This window comes from Nothoprocta perdicaria, unplaced genomic scaffold (genome assembly GCF_003342845.1).
Source record: "Nothoprocta perdicaria isolate Ctin4 unplaced genomic scaffold, notPer1 scaffold_0, whole genome shotgun sequence".
Lineage (NCBI taxonomy): Eukaryota > Metazoa > Chordata > Aves > Tinamiformes > Tinamidae > Nothoprocta > Nothoprocta perdicaria.
This window is the reverse complement of record NW_020454092.1, coordinates 13,219,116-13,239,520: the sequence shown is the minus strand read 5'-3', so window position 1 is coordinate 13,239,520 and position 20,405 is coordinate 13,219,116. Positions and strand designations below refer to the sequence as shown.

General features: G+C 46.6%; 2 long non-coding RNA genes across 2 annotated transcripts; one reads left to right on the top strand and one right to left on the bottom strand.

Moving 5' to 3' along the window:
• Nucleotides 1-5,871: 5,871 nt before the first annotated feature.
• Nucleotides 5,872-6,517, bottom strand: LOC112943295. Its single transcript, XR_003248544.1, has 2 exons — nucleotides 6,452-6,517; nucleotides 5,872-6,374 (listed from the first exon to the last, which is right to left on the bottom strand). It is a non-coding gene; the product is annotated as an uncharacterized LOC112943295 (long non-coding RNA).
• Nucleotides 6,518-6,951: 434 nt separating this feature from the next.
• On the top strand, nucleotides 6,952-15,783 carry LOC112943445. The gene is made up of 3 exons (XR_003248573.1): nucleotides 6,952-7,021; nucleotides 7,401-7,494; nucleotides 15,734-15,783. It is a non-coding gene; the product is annotated as an uncharacterized LOC112943445 (long non-coding RNA).
• Nucleotides 15,784-20,405: the final 4,622 nt, after the last annotated feature.

Here is a 20,405-nt window from a genome sequence, read left to right as displayed (position 1 = left end):
CCCTCGGAGGCGGCCGGGGAGCCGAGGGGGGTCCCCACGCTCCCCGCGGCGCCCGGGCATGCCCGGCACGCGCGCTGCTGTTTGGGTGTTCGCTGGACGCGCTCCCGCRCGCTCCGCCGCGGTGCCCTCCCCAGCATTGTCTGGAGCGAGACCGTGGAGTGGACCGAGCTGAAACCGCTCGTCTCCTTTTCTCCCATGAAGTACACTAGGGATTGACCTGAAAGGCGCCTTTATTCCACCACAGAGGGGCCTGATCTTTCTTCAACTCCGAGATGATTCCAGGTTCTGAATAGACCATGGCCACCATTTTTTTTTTTCCTTTTGGCTCTTCCTATTGCGCTGACACTCTCYGAATACAACCATGCTAGGAAAAAGGAGTTCCTCTCCATCAGCATCATCCATCACTTGGGCTGCCCAGCGTGTGTGTGTTGTGTAAGAGAGGATTATGTGTTTATGGCACCCTAACAACTTCTGGGTAAGGGGTGACTCCTCACTGAAGCATATAGGGTCATTTTGCTATCGCTCCACTGGAGTGCTGAATGCTCGGCCCCCTTTAAAGCTGTCCACAGCTGCAGCGYGAAACAGAGCCTCGGGCCTTAATTTGGTACGTTCTGTGTAAAGGTTTGCTGCTTCCGCAGGCTGAAGCTGACCCATCCTCCTGGCATCGCTTCAGAGCCAGGTCTTGGGCAGCGCGGGCGCCTGAATGCCTCACAAAGGCTGAAATCTTTGGGAACGGTAATAAGTGCAGCCAAAYAAAGGCGTTCTTATTTTCACACTTAAATTTCAAAATAAAATGACTGGACTCTCCAAGCTTCCAAGCTGAGGAAAGCACCAGTGCTAAGGTGCTCCACAGTCTCTTCTTTACATGTTACAATGAGTGGCTCTGCTCCCTGCTCCTAACTACGTCTGGGCGCCGCGGAGGCTGGGGACACGCGGCAAGACGAGCACGTTTCCATTGCAGCAGCGCAGTTTTGTTCCACGGCTTAGCCACRACGTTACGGTAAACACGGCTCCTGCCCAAGACACAAAGCAGGTAGCATCGCGTTTTGTCCTCGTGCCTGGGGCTGCCCTAGGTCTGGCTTCTGCTTCCACTTACCCATGATTGCAATCCCATTTCTCCAACCAAAATGCTGTAAATACTATTTTTTTTTAACAAAATTTGTGATTATTGATTTGGTCGTTTTCCACACCCTTTTGGAAAGAAAGCTGTCACAAAGAAGCCATACGTAGACACATGCAAGCTCAATAGCTCTGCAGATCTGTGTGGAGATGCTGATTTAACAGGAACCACCTACTGCTCAATGCTCCACCCTGAGAAGACCGAACAGGACATAGGACACGGGTAAATATTCTGTATGGTAGCATCTATTAGCTTAAACAACAGAGTTTTGACACCCCTCAGGAAGTCAAGTTAAAAATACCCAATATCTCTTATGTATTTTGGGAAATATTCAGTTTGTGAACAGTTGTAGCCAAGCTTACATTACAGCTTCACAGTAGCAATTACAGAATTCTGGTTAAGAAAGTACATTTATTGCAAGGCCTTTTTTTCTGTGCTTACACCACTGTGAAAGTGATCCCTTGGATTTAAATTTCTTACTTTTGTTCTTAGCCCAAAAGCAATTTTTTTTTTATTTAAAAAGCATTTTGAGTTCCTTGGTATGGAAAAAAAAAAGGTCTGAATCCTCAGCTGGCGTCCAGTTTATGCTAGCTGAGAATCAAGTTCCATGTTTTGAGGCTTTAAAAAAAATTATGCAGCTTTATTTAACTTTATGTTACTGCACTGTTACACAAGAACTTAATACAGTTTGGATTTAAGGAACAAATCTGGCATTTAGCTGGCTTATGTGAGAAATGTCTTCAGAGGAAAATGAGAAGAAATACTCAAGTTATTTATATAATAACCATTAATCTGCACTACTAATGGGGGTTTTGATCCTGAAAATGGTCCATAAACATGGACTGATGCACCATTATGGAACTGCAACGTGCACAGAGGTCCATTGGAAAAATTTCCACTGAAATATGTTGTAAGCAGATAATTTGTGTCCTGAAGTAACTTTGAACAACTGATTTAACTTTCTGTTTGTCCATCTGTAAAATTAATAGTGGGCTCCCCGATTTCTTGCATATTTGCACCTAATGTATATTTAGAAAGAGATTCTTCTGTACTATCGCAATGCTGTAATTCTCRTTGCAAATGCTGCTCTAAGTACTGCAAAAGTCTGATATATACAAACCTGAACCTATAGAGTTGATTAGATTTGCCTAATTCAATGCACACAGATTTCAATGGGACTACCAGTAATCCATAAAGTCGAGCATATTTGTGAGTCACACCAAGAACAGTGGCTCCAACTGTCGGAGTCTTCCAACAGCAACACACRGTTCTTCAAACAAGCAGCTTCTCGTTCTTTATTATCCTGTAGCTACTCTTTTGTACRATAAGATTGATATATATGATCAATTATGTCAGGACTATGAAAAATATGGGGCATAAATGTATAACAGTGCTTATCTGCAATGCTTTTGGATCCCATGAGGATGTTTTGCGTCTGCTGGAGGCTGCTCTACTGCCAAGCTGTGTCTCCTACAAATTGTGGCACCGCAGGAAGGTGGTAAATCTTGGAGGAGATGTGGTGATGATGGCACTAACATCACCAGTGCCTTTGCCTGCGCTGGATTCAGGTTGTCCCTTGTGTCCCTGAATCCACAGGAGGAGGGGGAAGTGGTAGTGGATTTACTTGGTTAAAGTAAACCTTTTACTGCAATGCTCCCTCAAGCCATGYAGCGAGCGCGTGTGAGCGCGGCCAGCGTGTGTAATCTCCATGCCCTCTGCTGGCTACAGCCAGCGTGTCTCAGCGCGTGCCCCGGGCCCTGCCCTAACAGCTGCCACCCCAACCGCTTGTCCCCTCTGAGAAGATGCTGGRAAGTTCACCCAGAGGCGGCAGCTGCTGCTGCAGTTGATTCCCCGCAACCAGTTTTATCGGAGCTGCTTTAAGCTCCGAGCGGCTCGTGGCTGCTCTCCAGCAGGACGAGAGCTTGAAGCCTCTTCAGKTCATCGTGCCTCGCTCGGAGCCTGTTAGCAAGGTCGCCTAAGATGAAGATTTACCTCTTGACTTTTGGAATATGGTTCTCATCTGAGCAGCTGAGCTGGGCTTGGCTCCAGTGCTTGGTGCGTGGCTGGTCCCATGGTGTGGGAGAGCTAAGAGGGGATCTCTTTGTTTTCCGAGCAATCTGTAACGACCCGCTGCCAGTGCCCTCTCTCTTGCAGAAGAAGAATCTGGCAGAGAAAGGCTTGAAATCACACTCCATGCCAGAAGTTGGAAATTTGGAGCTGGCACACTCTCAGGGACTATTTCTCAGAATGAGAAAACAGCCCTTTCAATGACTTGTTSACTTGTAGGACTGGTAGTGAGAATATTTCTTTCTTACCATCTAGAAAAATACTCTGTGGCTGACATAAATATATCCCTTTTTCTTCACCATCACCATCTCTGCCAAGGTCTGCTGAGTGACCTGGGAGAGAGGGGAAATTGCTTCTCAGGAGCTTCTGCAAGTTCTGCTTCTCAGGAGCTTCTACAAGAGGCTGTTTTGCCATTAAACCCTGCCCATCACTGCACCTCTATGGTGACAGTGGGGACTGTGTCCAGGGTTTTGCAGATAAGTGCCATTTGTCCTGCACGAACCATCACCCTGCAGTGCTATTTGCCATACGACCTTCCATTTGGATGAGCTCTTTTCCAAAGAAAGACCTGCAGACTGAATGGCAGACCTTCAGAACCATTGCAAACCAAACCAAACCAAACCAAACCACAACAACAACAACAACAACAACAACAACAACAACAACAACAACAACAACAAACAGCAAAAATCACAGACAGAACCATAATATCATACAGCAACACTGGACACCAACAACATTGTAATTTCCAAGGCAAAATCAAGAGCCAAATGCTCAGGATAAGAGGCACAGAGTCCTAAACGAGGCGCTTCAGAGAATATTTGGCTACTAGGGAGAGTTTCTTCTTCAGCTCCAGCCATGGGAGCTGCGTGATTAATCCTGCGGAGCCAGAGGCGTCCGTAGCTATGAATTATTTTTGAAGCCGCCTCTTGCAGCCGCGGCCACTTGTTTTCCGCACGACCTCCGCCCGGTGTGCGGTGCTTTTCCTCRGGCCCTTCTCCTGTTGCCGCGAGCTCCCCGGGGCTAATGGTGTGGAAAAGCATTTTCCCGCGGCAGGAGCGACACCTGTGCCTCCCGGTGCCGCGCGCCATCCGTCACGGCCACCGGCAAAGGCAAAGCATTCATGGCCGCCGGCTCTGCCGCTAACGGGGTCAAGGAAAACGAAGGCGAAGCTGCTGAACTGAACCCCGGGAGCGGTGGGAGGCTGGGGCCACCCTTGACCGCTGCCCTGGGGTAAATAACCTGCCAAAGCAGATGAAAACCCCTGTGATGGGACAGGAGGGTTTGGTTCTGCTTGGGGAACTGGGGGGAAATGTCCTCAATTCCCCCCTGGATGGGGGGTTCTCTCAAGATTAACCAAAATCAGGCAGTGCCGGCTTCAAAATCCACTGGGCAAAAGGGGGGAAATAAAAATGTAGTTCAGCCAGGCAATATCCTCCATCATCCTCTCAGCCCAGCGATGACACCGGAGCAGGCCGGAGCTCGTGAGTTTTCCTGGCATGATTAGTTAGGGCAGAACATGAGATAAAATCAATGGGCAACTTGTGTGAGTTAAGGCTGCTCTCATCAGTCAGGGCGCGCGGCAGGCGAGCGCAAGGTGATGCTTAGCAATATTTGGTACCAACACCTATGTGGAGACACTGTTTTGCAGAAAAAAAGAAGGATGTACAGCACTTTGCACAGGGCAGAGGGCTCGAGGGTCTCTTTTAGGACCTTGTATGTTCTCTGCAGTAGCAATGTAGCAACCGGTCATATGGATCCGGCTCTTACAAGATGCATTTTTATTCATTTCATGCATTTTTGGGGGTGCCATGTAATACAGAGGGATGCTGTTTCGGCATCCGGAGTGCTGCACACCATGGTGTTCGGGGTCCTGCCCAACAAGTGCACGCGCCAGGCTCACATGCCAGAGCTGACTTCAGCTGTGCCTAGGCTTTCTGCCTGCCTTCTTCCAGGGAAAAGCATTATTCCGACTGCTGCACGAAGCTGGACCTCTGCATGGGCTGCGGTGTTCGCCGCTGTGTGCCGGGCTGATTCCCGTGCTGCGGCACCGAGGGGACTGGGCCATAAACCCRCACACCTTGGCGGTGCCGAGGGCCAGGCCCATGGAACAGCCCAGGGCTTTGGTGCTAATGATCCAGGATTTATGGGGGCCCCCAGTTCCATTGTCATGCYGACCAGATGGGCTTCCTCCCTAGGAAAAATAATAATAACCAAATAAATAAATGCTTTCCCTAGATCGATCTGTCTATTTAATAGGAATTGAGGTTCAATTTGAAGGGGGAAAAAATCCAAGCTGAAATAACAAACCAAGCTCTGTTCAAAGGAGAGCAAAATGAAACACGTGTTTCGCCCTCCCAGTCTCTCCTTGCCTTTGCAGGAGTCTCTGCACAAACCCTTCTTCCCAGTGAGCCAGCCCCCTCATCAGCACAGCAGTGGTGGAGAGACATTTCTGCTCATCATTCCTCTGCTTTCCAGCCTCCAGGGCCTTCGGGGTGGAGGCTGCCATGGAGCCACCTGAGTCTCTGCCCTTCCTCGGATGCTTCCTTCCCTTTCGGAGAGAGGGACATGCTTCAGGGCTCCAGCTCTTGCTGAGATTGACTGTCAAGGCTGGCTTCGGAGATCATTTTCATGCTCTCTACTTAGGACTTCGGGAGATCTGGGGGTTCATACTGAGAGGGACTCCTGTAGCTGCTTTCCARCACTGCACGCTTGGTTCTCAGGATTTCCCTTCTGGGAAATTACACACACTCTTCCTCTCATTTTATCTTCCTCCAACAATCTCTGCTCTTTCAAACAGTCCTTTTTTCACAAGTCGCTTCTTATCTATACTTCTAATACCCTTTTTGTGCCCTTCTGTTGTCCTGCAGTACAGCTCATATTACTCCAGTAGTAAATATTTGAAGCAAGCAAGTATGTGTAACAAGCTGGCTTTCTGTCAGGCACAAGCCTGTTGATGAACTGATGCGTTCAGAATTTCTTTATCTTTGCCCAGCTTTATCCCCAGCTAGATTTTTCTGTCATCCAGTCCCAGTGATCCACATCCAGCAACCCCCGAGTTTCAGGTTCCTGCCTTGATCATTGGAGGAACATCTCTTCACATGGGCAGCCGTGTTGTGGCCCTCACTCCCCAAAGGGATCAGYAAGGCACAGAGCTTACTGGAATTCACAAAATGATCCGGCATTTCTGCAGAAAATAAGAACAGCTTGAATTTTAAGAGCAAATAAAACCAATAAAACCGTGGAAGAGGTATAAACCCTTACACTGCAGAGTAGACCAATAACTATTGGGTCTGAGGAGGAGACYAGCCAAGGAAACTGCTTATCCAGTCTGCATATTTTTCCCCTTCAAGGCTTCTTGGGCTCCCTCTGTGCCTTCTAGTGGTGTCACTACCAGCAGGGACTAGACATTTGATTAGATGGCTCTAGTCATCACCCAGCTCCAAACTCCCGTGTTTCTGTCTACAACTCTAGGCAAGAGGAATAAGCAGCATCCAAGAATTCACTGTCCTCACTGCAAATGAAACGCGTGAGAGCTGAGAGCCATCACCTGCACACACCATCTTTGCCTCTTTTCCCTCGTTAGCCCCGAGACGAGGAGTTCCTGCAGACAGACAGCCGGTTCTCACACACCTGCAACACGTCACCTGTAGCTAGCGAGGCTGCATAGGAACCCATCRTAATTTCTCCCTCATATATTTAGATCAGCCAGAGTTATTGTTTTTCTGCAGAGATGGGTCTTTATGGGGGACTTCTGCATAGGTGTGATGCTTTGGTAAGCCACAAGCTGAGCAAAACAAGGCTTCTTTGGAGATAATCCCCTGCAAAAAGGAGGTGGGAATCTTTTTGTCACGTAACTTGTGCTTTATTGCTTTAGTGAAAGAAACTTGAAAAGATGGGTGGTGCCTCAGTCAGTGATTTCCTTTCCTAAATTATGTAGATTGCTGGATGAATGTCAGTAATTTATTAAATATGCTGCTTTTTTTCTTCCTTCTTTTCTCATGGAGCCTCTTTTCTAAAAGAGGCTGGGATGCCTCTGATATTGTGCTGGTGATACCTTGTGTGTCTGCTCCTGCCCTAGAGGAAGAGATCAGCTGTTAGCCTAAATCTATGGAAGTTATTTTACCACTTTTATTGCATAAAGGAATGTAGACAATAGTGTTTTTTGTTTRTTTTGCTTGTTTATTTTATTTTACTTCCTTTTCTTATCTAGATCATGGGGACTATAGGATTTCAGGACAAGGCTCCTGTCCTGCTGCCAGATCAACATGCCTGAAATCCCACTGACAACCCTGTGCTCCATACAGGTGTGGATGTCGATCCCATGGATGGTTCTTATGCGTGTGTAACTTTTCAAGTGACTCACTATTTGTCTTTGCAAGTGGCAAACACAGAGCAAGTGTTGAGTGTATCAGTTCACTTGTACAGCTAAGATCAGGGCTTAGTGAAGGAAGGGACTCTAAGCAGTGGTTTTTTTTTTTTTTTTTTTTTTTTTAATGTGATAGAATAACTGAAGGCATAAAAGAAAGTGAGAAAGTGAGTTCTTGTTGTTGAGACAAGTGATTTTCTCAGGTCTATCTCAGTGTTTTGGACCACTTTTTCTGCTGTATAACCCAGTGGAAAGGGAATATCACCTGATATCTAGTGGCAATGGTCACAATCTGCTGCCACATCCTGTAGTAGTGTGTTACATAGGAGTAGATGTATTTTTCACCTATAATTGTCAGCAGCAAACGTRGTCCTTGCTGCATAAGAAGCATGTGAAGCACCTCTTTCAGCCTCGTAATCTCTTGTTGTCTCTAGCACTCATTGGTGTCTATCCATCCTTCCAGCAATGTGTTGAGCCACCCATGCCCAGCATTGCCCTCTCTCTGTGAAGGCCTTGCTGCTGAGAAGCAGATGAGTTATTTGGACACCATTAGTTTGGACCTGAGAGGTTAGGATGCTCCTGAAGGAAATCTTCAGCCCCAGCAGTGTCTGTGCCCTTCCCTCCCCGATGTCATCAGGGCTCCAGTTGTCTTGGAGACATTCATAGTCACTCTTTTGTGTCCTCTGAGTGTGAGGAGAGCTGACACCATTGAGTAGTGTCATCTCCTGAGACCAAAAGCGTTTCCCTTGAGACAGAGATGAGCCTATTCCTCCACAAAGCAAAACCCTGGAAATCAGACCTCAGTTGCTCTTTCTCTTGCGTAGCCTATATGACCCTCCATTGAAATCCTGCAGGAGGGCTTCACTGGGCTAATGATGAATTCCCTCTGTTTTGCATTAGCTGGGTGTAAGTGCAGCMTGTCTGGTGGCTTGAACCTCCCCTCCGTCATTCATGTTGTGCACCTCTTCCTGCAGGCAAAAGTAATTTCCCCAGCCTGGAAACATGATTTAATTTGACCTTGTTAGCACAAATTCTGCCTCTTTTACATTCCCACCCCCAATGATAAAATGGGATCAGAGGGAATTGTTGTGATTCATAATCATGCTCCCCTTCAGTTCTGCTTGTTCTTTCCTCTACCACAATCTTTGCTTATCTAGTTCAGCTGTCTTCCTCACCAGGTACTAATGGGTGCAGATAGGATTTTTAAGAGGAATGGAAGATGTGAAACCACAAGCTTGTATCACCTCTCTGCTTCCAGCAGCGGCAAACTGCTTGTGTTCCCTTACGAGCCACTTCATGAATGAGAGGAAAAGAAACGGAGAGCAAAAGCCAAGAGAAAACACTAACAGCAACAAAGGGAGAGCTGTGTAACTCTGTTTCCCCATCTTTTCTGTAGCAAAGTGTTTTCTTCCTCATTGGATCTCTCTGTTCTGCAGTCCTCCCCTTCGACCCAGAGACGCCACGGGGTTATCACCTTCATCTTCTTGCTGCCCAGGGGCTTCCACATCGCTTGCTCTCCTTCCAACAGTGATGTAGAGAGTGAGTTGTGCAGCTTGACTCACTCAGTCCTGAGCTCCTTGGTGCTCTGGACTCCCTTGCAAATGTTCAGCAGATCTTGTTTGCTGGGTTCCTTTCCCCCAGTCATCTGCTTGTTCCTCAACAATGAGACTTACCGTTGTGCTGTTGCCCTAGTGCATCTTTCTAGCTGTGTCGGGCCCAAATTAGCAGAACTATATTCTATCTGAACTGTTTCTCTAATACAGTTGCTACTTTGCAGCAACCGAAAGCACCCTGGGTGTTGGAGGCTGTACATCATTGCTGCCTCCACCAGTAAACTTGGGCACGGGAACAGCAAACCAGTTTAGGCTAGCCCACAGAAGCCCTAAGCCATGACAAGAAACACCGGCCATCTGAAGTAATRAGCTGCAGAGAGCCATGGAAACTTGCTTAATAATATTTTCCCAGTAATGGGGATGGCATCAATTGTCAGCAAAGCAGACAATCTGGCTGCACGTGTCATTCAGACTTGCTAATGCCGTGCTGCTTGTCTGCTGGCGTTCACTTCTCTGCTCAACTGTTACTGGAGACCTGGAAAATCGGCTCGACCTGATGCCAAATGGTGTGGATTCTTTCCCTCCAAACTTAGAAGATTTTCATTTCAATCTGGGTGTGTTATAGTAGTATTATTTTTACAGCAAATCCCTGGAGGGGCTGAGAAAAAGTCTCATGTCCCTTAAAAAGAGATCAGAATTGTATCAGATCTGTTAATAACTTTAACAATTGATCTTCCTATTTGCTTTTTTTTTTTTTTTTTGCCCCTACTTTAACAATTCAGGTAAATAAAATAAATAGAGGTAGTTTGCCCAGACAGGAAGGACATTAAGAGGTCTGTAAAGGATCTGTGGCAGCAAGTGTTGAGCTTTTGGACTGAGGAGAAAATAAGAAGGGGAGAAGAAGAGGAAAATGTGTCCTCCTGTCATTGCTCTGCAAAGCTGGGAATAAGCTGCCAGAGCTGGAGTTCACACTGGCTACAGGACAAAGTTCTTGTGTTAATGTTTTGCCCTAAAGTCATACAGACTTGGAAGGAGGAGGGTGTTCTTGCACTGGGGAAGCTGGTGAGCTCCTCCGGACGCTGGACTTTGAGGCCAGAAGGTTCAATTCTGACCAAGGAGCATAGCTTGTGTAGCAAACCTAGCACTTCACTCACGCATTCTTGCATTAAGTGTGTGTCTCCTGGATGAGCTAGGGAAGGTGGTCCACTGAAATAGCCAATTAAATTTAAGATAGTTAAGCCAATTAAGACATCTGGGATTTCTATTCATTTTCCAGCACAACCCCAGGCAGCTTGTGTGAGTCTGAATAAGTCACTTGCTCTGGCTGCGTCCAAACTGATCTTCATTATTGCCCCTTTTGGCTTGTTTCTCTCCTCCTCCCCAGTGAGGAGTCTGCCTCAGTTCCTCCTCTTAAAACAGGAGCAAGCAGAGCAGTGATCCCTGCCATCCTGCCACTGGCTCTTCTCTATTTAGACAGTAATGTTTTAGGAGCAGGGACATTAACCCTCATCTGGATTAGCATTGCCGCAATGTAAATAATATTAGTTACCTTATAGATGTTTCCGTAATTAGAGTTCTTATTTCTATAGGCACTTAAACACCTTGTGTCCTCATTTGATGGCCGTGTTGTTTGATTTGTGTTCTCCTAATGGGAAGATCAGCACAGAAACCCTTTCATCTCTTTTGATGAACGGGTTTAAACTATGCTTGGATTTGACTTGTTATTTTTGATTTATTTTAATATGGTGGGAAAAGGAGAGCCCATGGATATCAGGTACAGTTTGCATATGACAAAAAGTAGTGTTTAAATAATTTTAAAAATATTTTTATTGTTTTCTCCCAAGAAATGTGAGGAAAAAGTCAGAAAAAAACAAACTTTTTCAAAAAAGAGCTGAACTAGACAGTGAATCTACTTGGGAGGAAAAGTCAGCCTCCGTTTGCCTGCCCCTTAGAAGGGACCCATCAGTGTTTGCCAGCTCAGAGGAGAGACCACTCATGAAAAGGTTTACCAGGGCCGATTCTATCAGAGGCTTGTCTTGGCAGATGGCTGTATGCTTTAAATTTAAACAGAGAGGCATAAATAGTAGAAAAGAAAAGAGGGTAATAAGAAAAATATTAAACTGCCCAGTGCAAATCCTTGGGGAACTTCTATTGCAATAACTGACCTCCCATATAGCACCATTTGTTTCCTACGCTGGCAGCTTTATAGGTACTTGTACAGCTACAGACGAACACCAATTTGCCAGTGCAGTTTGTTTTGATAACTGTTGTTTTCAATAAATCTATATTAAAATCAAAGGGAAAATTAAATAGACAGGAGTCGATGGCACTAGAGATAAGGTAGCACATTACTACACTGGCCTCTTCAGCTGGGAAGAGCTAYCTTTTCCTTCCAACGTAGGCCATGAATGTGATGATTTTCTGTGGTCTCAGCAGGGCTCCTCGACGTCAGGCAGCATGTGCAGAGAGGGAGAATGTTTGGGATGGGGGAATTGTGACATTTTAATTGTGATTCAGCTACCGAACCAAGGGCTTTTATGGGCTGTGCAGTGGGACACTCACTGTCCAGCCCTGGCCACTGTGGCTTGTCTGGGCTCCAGGTGACCTTCTAAGCCACCACACTGCGTTTTGGGGCAATTTTCTATGTGTTTTGCCCATGGGCAGCACAAASGGAGCCACCGTTTCTTCCTCTCCATCGGAGAATAGGTGCCCCTGGTGACAGGAGAGGAAGTGCTGGTGAAAGAGAAAAGAGAATATAAAGTGCAGAGAGCTGAGAAGGAAGGAAAGAAGAAAGGGAGGAAGGAGAGAGCCTGGGGAAATGATGGGAGGAAGAGAGGCTTGAAAAGGAAAGAGGGACATGAAACATTGGAGGGGAAAGACAAAAGGGCAGAAAATAGAATAAAGAGGCGTACTGAAGATGGGGAAATTAAAGTGGTTTTGACAAAAGGTAGTGGAGAGCACGAGTCTGACTCCCAACCCACCCACCGGGGTGACATGGGCTGGTGCCTGTGACACCAGTGACTTTGCACATCCATGTCCTGATGAGTTAGGCTGCGTTTTGGAGGTGAGGGTCTCTTCAGTGCCTGGATGTAGAGTAGGGAGCTTAAGTTTGGTGAAATGAGCTGCTTTGGCAGGAAATTTGGGATATACTCCAAAGACTTGGGCTCCAGATACTTGGAGCAGCAATGGCTAACGCTAGCCAGTAATTATATGGTTTCTCTGGGGTAGTTTAGAGGATATTTAGATCCAGGAAGTTTTGTGTAACACTGAACATCACCTTTGACTCCAAATAAATAATGAGCATAAGAGATTTCATGGGACTGCAGGACAGAATTTTTCCAGCYGAACAAGTTCTACTAGATTACGCTGACTGGAAGAACTGGAAACATTTCCTAGGAAGTATCAAATTTGTCCAACTTTGGCTGAGGAAAATATCCAAAATCTTCATATGTTTTTCCTCATCTCCTCCTGACACTATTGTTTGACTCCTGTGTTATACATTTCTACCCTGTTGGGTCTGAGAGGTTGGCCAAAAACACGGAGTCTCACGAGCAGAGGGGCAGCCAGGCGCTCCTTTGGTGCATATTATTTCTCTGCAAGGTTTTGCTTGCCTGAACATGGCAAGATTCGAGCTACCAGCGACCACGCATGTGTGCCAAGCTCTATGTGCTGCCAGCCTGCAGCCTGGGAGCCCTTTCCATGTCTTCCCTAGTCTCTCTATGGTCCCAGTGCTTGCTCAGGCTATACTGGGCACTTCTCTTCCTCTCAGCTTCTCTCATCTCTTCTGCCTGTCTTTTAAAAGATAATTTGAAAAGTAGTGGTGAGCAATTTGCCTTCGCCCTGCCACAGTCTCTCTGTGCCTAGGATGGACCTGTGCTCTGCTGCCGGTGCTTGTGGCAGGCACTGGGATGCTTCTGATGCCCAGTTTCATGAGAAGCCTTTGGTGTTTTAATAGAGATCTTTAAAAAGGGAGGAGATTATGCCCCATGAAATAGATGCTGTAACGAGATGCAATGTAATGGCATAGGGTAATGAATGGTTTGGACTTCTATAATTATACAATAATAAAAGAAATGTTGAAGTGAGAAAGTGAAAAGAAATAAGAAATATACTGTCTTTGTTTTGGAATATCTCATTAAATGAAAAAAAAAGTTTTGAGATCTAAACATTTTGTCCCAGATGGGGTCAAAATCATATTTTTTTGCAACCTCAGAATTTCCCGAGGGACAGAAATGCCTTTATTATTATTTTTGGCCAGCTGTCTTCCATATGACTGCCCGTGAAAAGCATTTTATCTTGAGTTAAAATCCTACACATAAAAATGTCTCTCTACCTTCCAGCAGGTGTGCCTGTCCTATGGGAAGATTTGCTCTATCAGCAATTTGTTCCTCCAGGAGAAACACTTAATTTTAGATGTTTTTTCCATTCACACTTAGAGTTCAAGACACTTGAGCAGCGGCTCGGTATTGGGTGGCCTGTGCAGGCGTCAGACCCCTTCCTTTATACACTGCAACCCTATTAGTTAAAATACTGGCAAAGAGATTCTGGTGAAGTGTTTCTTTTTAATGTCCCATTAAAAATGTTTAAAATGTTTAAAAATGTCCTGTTTCATTGTTGTTGATGCCCTCCCTTTGAAATACAGCTTTCCCATGACGACATAGCTGTAAAATACATTCAACTGTTTTTTTTTTTTTTACTAGTTAGCAATGGAGTTTTGCTATAGCCATTAAAATATAAAGAATAAACTGCACCCAACTGTACCATATTTTTTTACCAGCATTTATGGTGACAATATAAACTGTGAGGGTTAAGCCTGAATTTTTTTGTGGATGGCACTGGAATACCAAGATTGAGTATACAGTGTGAGCACAGGCTTTTTATGACATTCACTAATGATGCAAAAAGGTTTTATTTCTTTAGTAAATTGACATCACTGTTTGTCCGTCTCTCTTTGTACTTCTTGGGCCTGGTTTTTAGGGGCGAGCGTTGGAAAAGGCGTGTTAGATCRTTCAGTGCGACTCCCTGAACGGGGTTTGGGTTGGCATTGATGGGACAYTTTACTGTGCTAGTTTCATGGCCTGGTTTCATGATTCCCACCACCACAGATGATCCCAAGGTTTAATGCATTGTTGCCGCGGGACATTTCTCCTGATGCTCAGCATGAAACGTCCCATGAAATGCCCCTAAACCCTCCCAACCTGATGGATCTACATGCTAAATGCTCAGATTTATGCAAGGCATCTGATTACCAGATTAGACCTAGGAAAGGACATGACCTACAGTTTGGGAAGTTAAAAATTAGGCAAAGGACCAGAAGACACYGAGTGATGAGTTGCCCCAGAAAAGCACCTGGGCAAAAGACAGGATTTTTCAGTGTGTTGCTACTATAAAACCCTAAGTTTTTATCTGTTTTGCCAGTTTCTATCCTATCTCAGTGTCCTTTAATTCCTGTAATCTGCAAAGATCATAGGCTGTAGAGTTTGGTTTGTGTTTGCTTTGCATTTYCTTGCATTTCCTTGCATTGCCTTGTGCTTCTGGACAATGGAGGATTTTCTGGAGAAAGGACCAGTCTGGCCAGTTCCATACAGCTCCTCGTGTGCTCAGCCAACATGAAGTCCATCACAGACCTTTGTGATCTTCTATATTCATTGTCCTCCTGCCTCAGCCCTGAGAGCTATGCCCAAAACTGCAGACCTTCTACAAAAATGCCCAGTCTTGATTTGAAATGTCCCAGGCTTTCTGGGGCTCTGTTAATATTTCCCATCAATAGCCATGTTCTGATATCTTGCTTTATTTTCCTAATGCCATTTATTTCTGAGCCTGCCAAATGCTGTCCCCCTTTACCTCTGTTTTAACTGGAAAGGGATTTCCACCCCACGGCCCTGATTCCGGCCGAATTAATGGTTTTTGAACTGAATCAGCACATTTGAAGTTAAAACAGATCCCCACTGAGTCTGTACATTTTTATTACTGTGCAAGGAGTGCTTAGGAAAATAAAAGGAACAAGAAAGCCCTAAGAGTGGACCACCCTGTTGAGGGGGGAAATATAGAAATTAAGCATGTTTATATGAGTGCTATTTATAGGGTCAAGTGACAAATATTGTATGAGGCYTTGGAGTCCAGCTCTGGGAAACCACACAATAATCTGGGCACTGGTGCTCAAGAAAATTTAATTGAACCTGGAGCAGGTGCAGAGGAGGTCTGCTGAGATGATGTGAGGAGAGAAGAGCTGAGGTGGTTTGTTTAGCCTAGAAGGCTAAGGAACTTGGCTTGTTTAGTCTAGAAAAGCAAAGGTGACAAAGATAACAAGATCTGAGCTGCCTATAAACACAACAAAAGAGGRAAAAATAGTTAAAGCAAAGGGCTGTTTTGGCAATAGATTAAATGACTATAAACTAGCTGTGAATACATTTTACCGAAGCGTTAGAAGTTTTCCAATTATAGGACAGCAGAGAGAGATCTAAAGGAGCCTTCAGTAGGGGTGGCTTGGACATGTGAGCAGGCACAGCTGAAGATGTAACCTGATAAATTCACCGGGTTGCTGGGTGGGAAACTGTGTGACGTAATGGAAGGGACTGGCTCGGTATCTGTGTGACTCTGCTCCTCCCTTTGCATTGCTTTTAGGATCTGAAATTCTCTTCTGGCTTTCCTGGGCAGCACCTTTCAAATCTCCTGCCTTTATCACTCAAGGGCCCTGCATTGCAACTGTGAAGCCTCCTGGCCCACAGAGCTGCTGCTGCTGCGAGTCCCAAACTCATCAAGGGGGTCACTGTCAAACAGAGAATCACACTGGCTCCCGCAGGGCTTGGACGAGCTGCTTTCCTTCAAAACATCCCCTAATTGACAGCTAGAAATAGCTTTCCATCCTGAAAAGCTGTCATTAATATCATTCACCAGAATGATGCCTAAGTGATAGTATGTGCGTTTAGAGAAAGAAAGAAATCCTCTGCAAGCGAATGTTTCAATGGAATACATGAACTGAGCTGTGATTTGAAGAATGACAACATRAATATAAAAATGTATATTGTGAATATTGGTATTCCCTTAAATATGTGCTCAAGTTGGTTAATGAGTCCCATCGGTAGTGTTAGTAACTAAAGGATTTGGCTGGCACATTATTAACTTGTTAAACAGAAAACAGTGACACAAGACTACTTTTCGTGTGTATTGTACGACATTTAAAAGTTGTGTTCAGCGTAAGCAGCTAAACAGAATGGAAGCAGTTGCCTTTAAAATGCTTTGTGCTCACAAGCAACAAAAATCCCTGTAAAATCCCACTGCTTTAGAAAGCGCTGGGCTCTGTGGACCTTTGGAAGGGAGATGWGAGATGGTCCACGGGAGCCTTCGTCCTTGTCCGGGCTGAACTGCAGTGGGCAGTGCCTTGATACTCCATCTCTGGCTAAAACAGGTTCTGGTATGGTCCCTTCCCTGGCATGGTCACACCGGCGCTGTGGGATTTATTCTCTAGAGCAGCACAAGCGCTTAAGGAACTAGACCTGCTCCTGAAATGCTCTYGCTGGCACTCAGGCTGATTTTGTTGGTCCTAAGGCAATGTGGTAGTGAGGCTGGTGAGGCTCACAGGGCTACTCTCATCAGCAGCTATAGATGATTTTGTCCTCTTCCTCCCATCTACATGGCCATATTTCTGGGATTTGTGGCCCAGGGCCCTATAGTAGTTTTCCACCTTGGCTGTTCTTAGCCATGAGCTAGCTATGCTCTGCCATTTGGGTAGGCAGGAATTCCTCCCAGGGTTTTTGTAGCCTCCACACGCCACTGGAGCAGCAAAGGCCCAAGGAGATGCATCTACCCATGCTTTCCTCACAGCACTGAGGTATCRAGCACTGTGGTGAGCTCTTTGCAGRTCCTGTCACTGCAGCTTCTCCTGAGGGTTTGCTGGAGTATCTGTTCCTTGTGAGTACAAAACAGAGGCCACACACATTGACTGGGARGGACTGGGCACTGTGGAGGCCACAGGATATTTGTCCATCACATGTGTTCATCTTCCACAAACCTGGAGTGAGCTRGATTCATCCATAGGTGCTGTTTTCAATGGCCTTGAGACACATATACTTGAGTAATACAGGCTCAGTGTCAATRTTTATAAAACGTGGTTGTCCCCAAACCGGTTAGGGTTCCATTTGTGGCATGTGACAGCCATGCTGGACAAAAGGAGCTTTCTGAAAAAGTAGTCACTGAARCTAATTACATTATGGTTACACAGTCTTTGTAGGACACCTTGTAGAGGTGTCATCTAGGATACGAAGGTGAGCAGAAGCCAGGCCATGGTCTCTAGCATAGCTGAGGAAAGGGCTCCTAGCTCCAGGGAATGGGAAGGACAAAATCTCCTGACTACTGCGTTGCCTGATGGACCTGCAGAACAAGCCTGGCTGATGCAGAAGAGACTTGCACACGTCTGCCTTCCTTCACCTTTGCACAAACAGATGTGTGGGGGCACATTCATGTGTCAAGGCTGAGAAAACTTATAATTTTCACTAGCAAATGAAGGTCGGAGGTCGGCAATGGAAAGGCCTCCTCTCCATCAGCCTCATAGCAGCAGTCACAGACGGGCTGCGAGTGCTAAATTTCAACATTTTGGATTGCAGCGTGATTTCAAGCATGTCGCTGCCAGCTTCCACCCCAGAGTAGGAGGGGCTGGCAGAGGGCAGCTGCAAATTGCTCAAGGAAGTCCACACTGGAAAGGTCCTGCATTAGCTCTCTGGCTTTCATGGGAAAACTATATATTAGTCACCTAARGCTTGACAAATCAGAGCAATACAGCTAAGCTTAGAGGTAAAACTTCATGTTATCCTTCCGTATGTGGGTGGGAGGCTGAGAGATGCCAAATCTAAGAGAACTTAGAGGAACTCTTTCTATTATTAAATGGTTTACTGTTGGTATTTTTATAGTTCTTAACATGATTCAGGCCTCTTAATGTGATTAAGGCCTCCAAAGTTTGAGGCTGCATCCATGCACAGCAAAAAGATAATTTCAGCCTGGCAACCCACATATAAGATAGGGGCATGGAGCATGTATGGCCAGGTAGCCAGGAAAGTTGAAGAAAATTGTATTGGGTAGAAGAGCAGCCAGTGATTTCTGCATCCTGCTTCTTTGTCAAATATTTTTAGGCACACAGGCAGGGAAAGGCCTGAGGAGTCCTGGAACAGGCTGCCCAGAGAGGTTGTGGAGTCTCCTTCTCTGGAGACCACCCAAACCCACCTGGATGGCACCCTGTGCCACGCACTCTGGGTGTCGTTACTGGAACAGGGGGTTGGACTAGATGATCTCTAGAGGTCCCTTCCAACCTCAACCGTTCTGTGGTTAGTTTGAAAAAGGACAGTCAGGTGATGATGAGTTGGAACTGCTCCTATCTGCTGGCAGAGGATGAATGAGGTGACCTCTCATATCCCTCACAGTCCTGTTTTCCGTGAACCGGGAAACCTTAGTTTCCTCTCTACACACAGGTGGAGCATCATGGGGAATGCAAAGGAACTGGCTGGAAATGTTTTACACATGGAGATGGGAATTAACCAAGTGGGGGCAAAGAAGGAGGCAAAGTGAGCATGGGTCAAAAACCGGTATGTTTTGCATGTTTTCTGGAGCCATGTTTTCTGGAGGTTACAGATGGGGCAGTAGTCCTGGGGGTTGGATAGCCATGGAGGCAGGAGGTAAGTGTCCCAAGAGAGGTTGCCAGCCACATGGATGGGAGGAAATGCTGTGGCTCAGGGATATCTAGCAAGCAAATGAAGACTGTGGAAGGTCTAGGCCTAAGTATGAGAATCAGAGAGCTCCATGAGCATGGGTGATGACTCACAGTGACCAATGTCCATCTGAGCATGAGGAAACACAGCTTCTTGAGGGACCTGACCTTTATTAATTCAATGTGAGAGGAGAAGATAACACTGGGCAGTGTTATCTGTGGTCATTGCTTTGATCCTTCCTGGGCACAGGACGATGATTAAGATTAACAAAGAACTATCAGAGCAGCTAGTGTCTTGAACTGGTTCCCAACCACACTAAGCTGCAAGTTGGCATTGAAACTGAGCTAGTTTGTGTGTTTCTGTAAGGATTGAGYAAGCTCTCTGGCAGGTGTTGGCTCGCAGCAGGTGTAGGAGGAAGGCAGGCTGTGAAGGCCTTGGATGTTCCTTTGGGGATGATACTGCTTTCCTTACTCCAGCAAAAATCCCTGTTCAGAAAGAGAAGAAAGTTTCTCCTCACCCAGCAATCCATCTCACCCCACAGACAGCTCTACTATAGAACAGGAGGCAGTTGTGTCTCTCCAAAACAGCTGATATTCATTCTAGGCTCCTGTAATGTTTCATTTAAAGCTGAGTGTGGAGTTTGCTGATAGCTAGAATTAATGGCACTTTATAGAATCCTTTTTACAAGTAGGCATTTAGACTCTGGGCACGTTTAAAATGGTCTCTAGAACACATGTAAAATGACCGGCTCGGGAACACCGATGTTGAAGCTGCTCCCCGTCGGATGAACTGGTTTCCAGTGTCCTGAGAGGGCTCGTGCGGAGCCACGGGCTGTGCGTGGCACAGAGGCACTGTCCCTTGGCCATTGTGACCCTGTGTGTGTGTCACACAGATGCTGAGGAGGCACCTGGCCTCTTAGCACTGTCCTGGCTTGAAACCTCTGCATGTCACCGCTTGGTGTGGAGCAGCTGCAGGACATGGTGTGCTCTGGAGATGGCCGTGCCCCCTGGTGTCCTTGTGTGGGGATGGAGGCCCTGCCTCCCTCTAGGGGAGCCTCCATGGGCAGGGCGGCTGGTGGTGACACCGGCTGTCACCCGCCCACCTCACAATGGTGTCAGACTCGGCGCTGCGACAACGTGTTCTGTGGTCAGGGGCTGGATGAGGTGCCTTTGGTGACATAGGGCGGCCTAGAGGGACACAAGCAGGTGGCACTTGGGGACAGGAGTGGGTGAGCAGGGAGAACACAGACAAGGGACCTCAAAAGACACAAGAGAGCGTCCGTGGGGACAAACAAGTGTGGCCTGTGAGTTCACCATTGGACCATGCCGGAAGATGAGAGCAGAAGGACATTTGGGGACATGAAGAGGTGGCGCTTCCGGACAGATGCGATGTCCTGCGAGGACAGATGCAGGTGTCCTGCAAGGATGCTGGAAGGTGAGATGCAGGGGCAGGAGAGGAGGTTGGAGCACCGGGACACGAGTGGTGGCTGGGGACACGAGAGGTGGCACTGGGGACAGTGTCACGGCCCGGGGACACCCGTGGTGGCACCGGGGACGGCAGCCGTGTCGGGGGGACACCGCGCGGTGTGCTCAGGGCCG